The sequence below is a fragment of the Oryx dammah genome, unplaced genomic scaffold (assembly GCF_014754425.2).
Source record: "Oryx dammah isolate SB20612 unplaced genomic scaffold, SCBI_Odam_1.1 HiC_scaffold_4, whole genome shotgun sequence".
NCBI classification, from domain to species: Eukaryota; Metazoa; Chordata; class Mammalia; order Artiodactyla; family Bovidae; genus Oryx; species Oryx dammah.
The window spans coordinates 86273837-86282779 of record NW_024070188.1 but is presented as its reverse complement, the minus strand read 5'-3'; the positions used below and the strand labels follow the sequence as shown (position 1 = coordinate 86282779).

The 8943-nt window shown below is 39.2% G+C and overlaps 1 long non-coding RNA gene across 1 annotated transcript; it reads right to left on the bottom strand.

Annotated features, from left to right (window-relative positions):
- Positions 1-295: 295 nt before the first annotated feature.
- Positions 296-4321, bottom strand: LOC120862984. The gene is made up of 3 exons (XR_005720896.1): positions 4276-4321; positions 1820-1823; positions 296-361 (listed from the first exon to the last, which is right to left on the bottom strand). It is a non-coding gene; the product is annotated as an uncharacterized LOC120862984 (long non-coding RNA).
- Between the last annotated feature and the right edge of the window lie 4622 nt (positions 4322-8943).

The window sequence follows — 8943 nt, the reverse complement described above, 5'->3', positions numbered from 1 at the left end:
ATTGTTTCCCAAAGTAGGCAAACCTGCAACGGTCATAGAACATGGGTGGAATGCTAGCCTAACCACTGAAAGTATTCTTTTTTTAATTTAAAAAAAATAGAGCATCCTAGTAAAGGAATATTCTCCAACTGTGCTATGAAAAAAACAAAAACAGTGAATATAAGCTTAACACTGACCATCCAGCCCAAGAATCAATTTCCTGTCTGTCAATTTTAGTCACTAATTTTCATCTTTCTAGATTTCCCAACATACACCCATTACTATTAAATGATTGTTGTCGTTCAGCCGCTAAGCCAGACATTTTGTGACCCCATGGACTGCAGCATGCCAGGATGCCCTGTCTTACTCTATCTCCCAGAGCCTCAAACTGATGTTCATTAAATGGCAATCATGGTTATTAACAACTGTCCAATATAGAAATGGGTTATTATTATTAATTTGAGCTCACAGAGAACAACCCTGAGATCCAGAGAGGTTAAGCAACTGGAACAACTCACATGTTGTAGCATATCTCTTGATTTATTTTTCTAAAAATCTAAAAGTTTATTTTTAAATTTCTCAGTTTTTCATTGCATTGATTCATCAGCTCCCATCACTTGTTATTTTCCTCCACGTTTCTAAAGATTCCCCGCAAAAAGGAAAAGAAAAGCATTTAGCTGTATTTTCCAGAGGGCATGGAGGAAGTGAATCTGAAGTTTCTTTCATTACGCTATGACGTTAGAGTTGACGTGGAGGAGCAGAGTGTAGGTGTTTATAAAAGACTGAGAGACCTGGAGCCTGGGTGTCCAGAGGAGTCCCACCCTGCCTGCCACAGAGGGGGGGGATGCAGTGGTTAGACTACAGAAACTCTCCCTAAGTTAGTCAAAGGGCAGAATCATTCTCATAATAGTGTGTGTGGTCCCGTTATCTCTCAAGGGACTGGCATAAAAGCTGCAATTTATTTTAAAAAACGAATAAATACTTACAATGAGCTGGGCACAATGCCCAGTGGAAAAGTACATCCAGTAATATCAAAAGAAGATACTTCATGCACATGGGCCAGTATTGTCTCTCTCTCCACTCAAGTGATGAAGGAGAATAATTTGTGCTCTCAAAGAACTTCATGGTACTGGGAACAAATTTTTCTTTTAAGAAGCATTTCTTTGTAAAGGAAAAATAAGGTTCACCTTTAAATGACTTTCTGGGTTTTTAAACCCACTCTTGGATACAAGAAGAAGGGGAGATAGATGAAAGACAAAGAAGAATGGAGAGTTTTTTTTTTCTGATCTAGGCAACAATGAATTAACATTTTCATTAGTTATGGAAATATTTGTTCCAAATCTTTTTGTTTTGTTCTAGTATTTAACATGTAATAGAAGTCCTTGTTATTCATGTGACCACGATCTAATTTCCAAGGCAAGTTCTTTCTGTTGAAATTGTCGACAGTTTAGTACCTCTCAGACTTTTAGAACAATAACTTCTAATTTTGCAAGCATGGTAGGGATTGATGCCTGACAGTGCAACTAAAGCTTTGTTCTAGCCCCAGGACTCATGAGTCAAACAACAGAATGGCTTTCTGGGGCCTTTACTCCTATAGCCAAAAGGGATGAGAGGTGCCTTTGGCTCCCGGGCAATCTGTCTTGAAGCTGCAAGCCCTCAGCAGACACATCACTCTCGTCAATAGATGTCTGGCTCCAGTTGGGTTTGTGGGTGGCAGCGCCGACATCTCACTTTGATGGAAGAGTCCTGGGATGCTGTTAGCAAAGGTGACATTTTAATAGCAATCAGACAAATCACTCTTATCTACAAAGTCAGTGAGCTTCCATCAGTAGTGTCTCACCTGCCTCAGGAGCACACACCAGACATCTTTTGTGCTACAGCCAGTTAGCCTGCCTTAGAATTGTGACCGAAATGCGTGTTTTACCATCTGGCCGTTGCTGAATTTGATAGAGTCTCTTGTCTGTGCTTATCTTGTCACAGGAACAAATTTTCAGGCTTAGAAATGAAGACAGTCCCCATCAGTCATGGGCCCTGGCTCCTTGGCTTCTTATTGTGTGATAGGTGCCTGGAAATCCGTTCACAGGAGTCTGGCGGCAGGGAGACAATGACAGTTGGTAAGCAGAAGGGAAGAAAGATGCAGGGTGGGAATACACATGTTTGATAAAGCTCTCCAACTCTTGTGACACAAAAGAAGGCTTGGAGACTTGGCACTTTTTGCAAAAGTGGATGGCCCAGATTTGGAGGGTAATCAGAAGCGCAAAATCAGTGTCTGATGGCTAAACCCATGTCAAAGAATTAAAAAGCAAATCTTATTAACTTCTTGGTGCCTGCTTCAGAGAATGAAGCAAGGGAAAGAGGTTAAGTACACTTCTTTTTCACTTGAAAAGCAATACATATAATTAGGAGTGGAAGCCAAATAGCAATTAAACTATCATGTCCTTCCATAGGGAATACAAAGACATTTAAGTGAAGTAAACAGGACATATATAAATAAAGCTTTAAAATCACAAAAAGTAACAAGGAGTGCAGATAACTAAAATCTTGCCATCTACAAGAATTTAATGAATATCCCATAAGTTTAAGACACCATGCTATGCCTCTACCAGAAAAAAAAAAAAAATGTGAGGGGAGGCTAAAGCTTCCAGAATCGGGGAAGCCTGAGACTGATTCCACCTGAGCTCTTACTGGAGTAAGAAAGTAATGGCACTGTCGTTGAACTTAGATTCCTGCATGTAACAGTTGAGAATAATATTTACCATTAGGGTTGTTGTGGGAATCAAAACAATCCGTAGTCATTTATTTTATCAATTTAACAAACACTTGTAGGGCATTGTCTTCTCATTTGGACCATTCTAGCAATTCAGAATAATATGGCTAATAAAATGGGCAAAACTGTCTGCCCTCAAAGGGCTTCAATTCTGGTGGGAAAGATGAGCAAATAAACAATGTATTCATAAATGTATGGTAGATGGCAAATACTGCTCAGTTGTAAAGCAAGTTGGTATTGAGGGCTAGAAATTGGTAATGGGAATTTTTATGTAGGGTGGCCAGGGCAACTGTCACAAAATCTATGAAACTGGGGTAAAGGAATAAGTAGAGTGAGACAGTGAGTCATGCAGATATCTGGGTGAAAAATGCAGCAAGAATTTTATCTTTGACAAAGGAGGCAAATATATAATGGAGAAAAGACAATCTCTTTAACAAATGGTGCTGGGGAAACTGGTCAACCACTTGTAAAAGACTGAAACTAGAACACTTTCTAACGCCATACACAAAAATAAACTCAAAATGGATTAAAGATCTAAACGTAAGTCCAGAAGCTACAAAACTCTTAGAGGAGAACATAGGCAAAACCCTCTCCGACGTAAATCACAGCAGGATCCTCTATGACCCACCTCCCAGAATATTGGAAATAAAAGCAAAAATAAACAAATGGCACCTAATTAAACTTAAAAGCTTCTGCACAACAAAGGAAACTATAAGCAAGGTGAAAAGACAGCCCTCAGAATGGGAAAAAATAATAGCAAATGAAGCAACTGACAAACAACTAATCTCAAAAATATACAAGAAACTCCTGCAGCTCAATTCCAGAAAAATAAACGACCCAATCAAAAAAGGGGCCAAAGAACTAAATAGACATTTCTCCAAAGAAAACATACAGATGGCTAACAAACACATGAAAAGATGCTCAACATCACTCATTAGCAGAGAAATGAAAATCAAAACCAAAATGAGGTACCATTTCACACCAGTCAGAATGGCTGCAATCCAAAAGTCTACAAGTAATAAATGCTGGAGAGGGTGTGGAGAAAAGGGAACCCTCTTACAGTGTTGGTGGGAATGCAAAATAGTACAGCCACTATGGAGAACAGTGTGGAGATTCCTTAAAAAACTGGAAATAGAACTGCCTTATGACCCAGCAATCCCACTGTTGGGCATAAACACTGAGGAAACCAGAATTGAAAGAGACACGTGTACATGTTCATCACAGCACTGTTTATAATAGCCAGGACATGGAAGCAACCTAGATGTCCATCAGCTGATGAATGGATAAGAAAGCTGTGACACAATGGAGTATTACTCAGCCATTAAAAAGAATACATTTGAATCAGTTCTAATGACGTGGATGAAACTGGAGCCTATTATACAGAGTGAAGTAAGCCAGAAAGAAAAACACCAATACAGTATCAGTTCAGTTTAGATCACTTCAGTCGCTCAGATGTGTCCGACTCTTTGCGACCCCATGAATCACAGCACGCCAGGCCTCCCTGTCCATCACCAACTCCCGGAGTTCACTCAGACTCACGCCCATCGAGTCAGTGATGCCATCCAGCCATCTCATCCTCTGTCATCCCCTTCTCCTCCTGCCCCCAATCCCTCCCAGCATCAGAGTCTTTTCCAATGAGTCAACTCTTCACATGAGGTGGCCAGAGTACTGGAGTTTCAGCTTTAGCATCATTCCTTCCAAAGAAATCCCAGGGTTATCTCCTTCAGAATGGACTGGGTGGATCTCCTTGCAGTCCAAGGGACTCTCAAGAGTCTTCTCCAACACCACAGTTCAAAAGCATCAATTCTTCAGCGCTCAGCCTTCTTCACAGTCCAACTCTCACATCCATACATGACCACAGGAAAAACCATAGCCTTGACTAGATGGACCTTAGTCAGCAAAGTAATGTCTCTGCTTTTGAATATGCTATCTAGGTTGGTCATAACTTTTCTTCCAAGGAGTAAGTGTCTTTTAATTTCATGGCTGCAATTACCATCTGCAGTGATTTTGGAGCCAAAAAAAAAATAAAGTGTGACACTGTTTCCACTGTTTCTCCATCTATTTCCCATGGAGTGATGGGACCGGATGCCATGATCTTCGTTTTCTGAATGTTGAGCTTGAAGCCAACTTTTTCACTCTCCTCTTTCACTTTCATCAAAAGGCTTTTGAGTTCCTCTTCACTTTCTGCATAAGGGTGGTGTCATCTGCATATCTGAGGTTATTGATATTTCTCCTGGCAATCTTGATTCCAGCTTGTGTTTCTTCCAGTCCAGCGTTTCTCATGATGTACTCTGTATAGAAGTTAAATAAGCAGGGTGACAATATACAGCCTTGACGTACTCCTTTTCCTGTTTGGAACCAGTCTGTTGTTCCATGTCCAGTTCTAACTGTTGCTTCCTGACCTGCATGCAGATTTCTCAAGAAGCAGGTCAGGTGATCTGGTATTCCCATCTCTTTCAGAATTTTCCACAGTTTATTGTGATCCACATAGTCAAAGGCTTTGGCATAGTCAATCAAGCAGAAATAGATGTTTTTCTGGAACTCGCTTGCTTTTTCCATGATCCAGCGGATGTTGGCAATTTGATCACTGGTTCCTCTGCCTTTTCTAAAACTAGCTTGAACATCAGAAAGTTCACGGTTCATGTATTGCTGAAGCCTGGCTGGAGAATTTTGAGCATTACTTTACTAGCGTGTGAGATGAGGGCAATTGTGTGGTAGTTTGAGCATTCTTTGGCATTGCCTTTCTTTGGAATTTGAATAAAAACTGATCTTTTCCAGTCCGGTGGCCACTGCTGAGTTTTCCAAATTTGCTGGCATATTGAGTGCAGCACTTTCACAGCATAATCTTTTAGGATTTGAAATAGCTCAACTGGAATTCCATCACCTCCACTAGCTTTGTTCGTAGTGATGGTTCCTAAGGCCCACTTGACTTCACATTCCAGGATGTCTGGCTCCAGGTGAGTGATCACACCATCGTGATTATCCGAGTCATGAAGATCCTTTTGTACAGTTCTTCTGTGTATTCTTGCCATCTCTTCTTAATATCTTCTGCTTCTTTTAGGTCCATACCCTTTCTGTCCTTTATCAAGCTCATCTTTGCATGAAACGTTCCCTTGGTATCTCTAATTTTCTTGAAGAGATCTCTAGTCTTTCCCATTCTGTTGTTTTCCTCTATTTCTTTGCATTGATCACTGAGGAAGGCTTTCTTATCTCTTCTTGCTATTCTTTGGAACTCTGCATTCAGATGCTTATATCCTTCCTTTTCTCCTCGGCTTTTCACTTCTCTTCTTTTCACAGCTATTTATAAGGCCTCCCCAGACAGCCATTTTGCTTTTTTGCGTTTCTTTTCCATGAGGATGGTCTTGATCCCTGTCTCCTATACAATGTCACTAACCTCATTCCACAGTTCATCAGGCACTCTATCTATCAGATCTAGGCCCTTAAATCTATTTCTCATTTCCACTGTATAATCATAAGGGATTTGATTTAGGTCATATCTGAATGGTCTAGCGGTTTTCCCTGCTTTCTTCAATTTGAGTCTGAATTTGGTAATAAGGAGTTCATGATCTGAGCCACAGTTAGCTCCTGGTCTTGTTTTTGTTGACTGTATAGAGCTTCTCCATCTTTGGCTGCAAAGAATATAATCAATCTGATTTCGCTGTTGACCATCTGGTGATGTCCATGTGTAGAGTTTTCTCTTGTGTTGTTGGAAGAGGGTGTTTGCTATGACCAGTGCCTTTTCTTGGCCAAACCCTATTAGTCTTTGCCTTGCTTCATTCCATATTCCAAGGCCAAATTTGCACATATATATGGAATTTAGAAAGACGGTAATGATAACCCTGTATGCAAGAGAACAAAAAAGACAGATGTATAGAGCAGTCTTTTGGACTCTGTGGGAGAGGCCGAGGGTGGGATGATTTGGGAGAATGGCATTGAAACATGTGTAATATCATATAAGAAATGAATTGCCAGTCCAGGTTCAATGCAGGATACAGGATGTTTGGTGCTGGTGCCCTGGGATGACCCAGAGGGATGGTATGGGGAGGGAGGTGGGAGGGGGGTTCAGGATTGGGAACACGTGTACACCCGTGGCGGATTCATGTTGATGTATGACAAAACCAATACGATATTGTAAAGTAATTAGCCTGCAATTAAAATAAATAAATTTAAATTTAAAAAATAAAGCTAAAAAAAAGAATTTTATTGAATTTGGTGTGCTGATTCGAAAAGTTTACATGAGAGAATGAAGGGCCAAAATAGTCAAATGAGTAAAAGAGAAAATGGAGATTGTCTTATCATCTACTGAAACTTATAAAACTAAGGTGATTAAGACTCTCAAGTTCTGTAGAGTTAAACAAGCAAGCAAAGTAAAAGGAGCCAAGAGAGATCCACACTGATGAATGCTGGACTTAGGGTCATTCCAGAGCATGGGGAAGAGAATGGACTGTCCAGAATTTGTTAGGGAACTGTTGGTTATTCATATAGGAAAACAGAGAGTTATTGCCCTATATAGCACCAAATACAAGAACAAATTCTAAGCTAAATTGAAAATAAATTTAACACCAAATTTGAAATTTAGGACAACACTATAAATTTTTTTTCATATTGTTGAGTTCCAAAAGATTTCTTAAACATATTTCAAAAGGCACAAAACATGAAGAAAAATGGTTGGTAAGCCTGACTGTTAAAATGTGAAACTTCAGTTCATCAAAAGATAGTACAAAAGAAAGCCATAAACTCAGAGGAGATATTTATGTTACATAAAACCAATAAAGGAATACAATCCAGAATAAAACACATGAACACACATATATACACATATAAATGTATGAATTATATACAGATGTGTGTGTGTACAAATAGATACACATTGCTGACATATGTATATATGATTATATATATATATATATGTATAATATAAATCATTAAAAGTAACAAAGCAGCTAATTGAAAAATGAGCTAAAGGCTAAAACAGAAACTTTACAAAATAGGAAACTGGAACTGTCAGTAAAACTTTACATACCACGTAAATAAAAATATAGGCTCTGTCAGTATCGAGAGTTGGGAAACATCACTACTGATCACTGTTGGCAGAAGTATAAACTGGTACTACTCTGGAAATGATTCCATCAATATCAGCTAAAGGTTATAAGCATGTATCTCCTACACTGTGATTCCATTTCTCTAAAAACTTGCACATGAACAGCAGGAGGTATCTACAATATTCCACAGCAGCATAGTTTATGATATCCAAACATGTAGCATCTATGAACACGAGTTATGTTGTATTTATACAATGGACTATTACACAGCAGTAATAATTAATGCATATCAGTAAAACGTAAAAATACAGATGTGTGTCCAAAATACAGCATAGCATGGAAGAAAATTGCAGAGTATGTATACCCATTTATATACATTCAAAGTAAGCAAAACCAAGACACAGAGCAAGAGGGAAAGGGATCCAGAAGGCCATTCAGAACGGCCCACTATCACCACTCATTCTCTATTTCTTACATGGAGGAAAGAGCATGCCAGTGTCCAAAAAACTGCTGTCCTTTCCAACTTACAGATATGCTGTTACTATGCATTTTTTCACTATTGGGTCAATATTTTTGAAAAAGTGTGAAGTAAGCCAGAAAGAAAAACACCAATACAGTATACTAACACATATATATGGAATTTAGAAAGATGGTAATGATAACCCTGTATGCGAGAGAGCAAAAGAGACACAGATGTATAGAACGGACTTCTGGACTCTGAGGGAGAGGGAGAGGGTGGGATGATTTGGGAGAATGGCATTGAAACATGTGTACTTTCATGTAAGAAACAAATCGCCAGTCTATGTTCGATACAGGATACAGGATGCTTGGGGCTGGTGCACGGGGATGATCCAGAAAGATGATATGGGGTGGGAGGTGGGAGGGGGGTTCAGGATTGGGAACTCATGTACACCCGTGGTGGATTCATGTCAATGTATGGCAAAACCAATACAGTATTGTAAAGTAAAATAAAGTAAAAGTAAAATTAAAAAAAAAGAAAAAAGAAAAAAAAAGTAAAAGTGACTAACAAGTGAAATGAGGAGAAAGTGAGGCATTTTGGTTGCGAAGAGGAAAATACCTTTCAAAATGTAGATGTAGAAAATACTGAAGCAAATGGGAAGCTTTGATTTTCTTTGCTTTACAGTTACCTTGAGA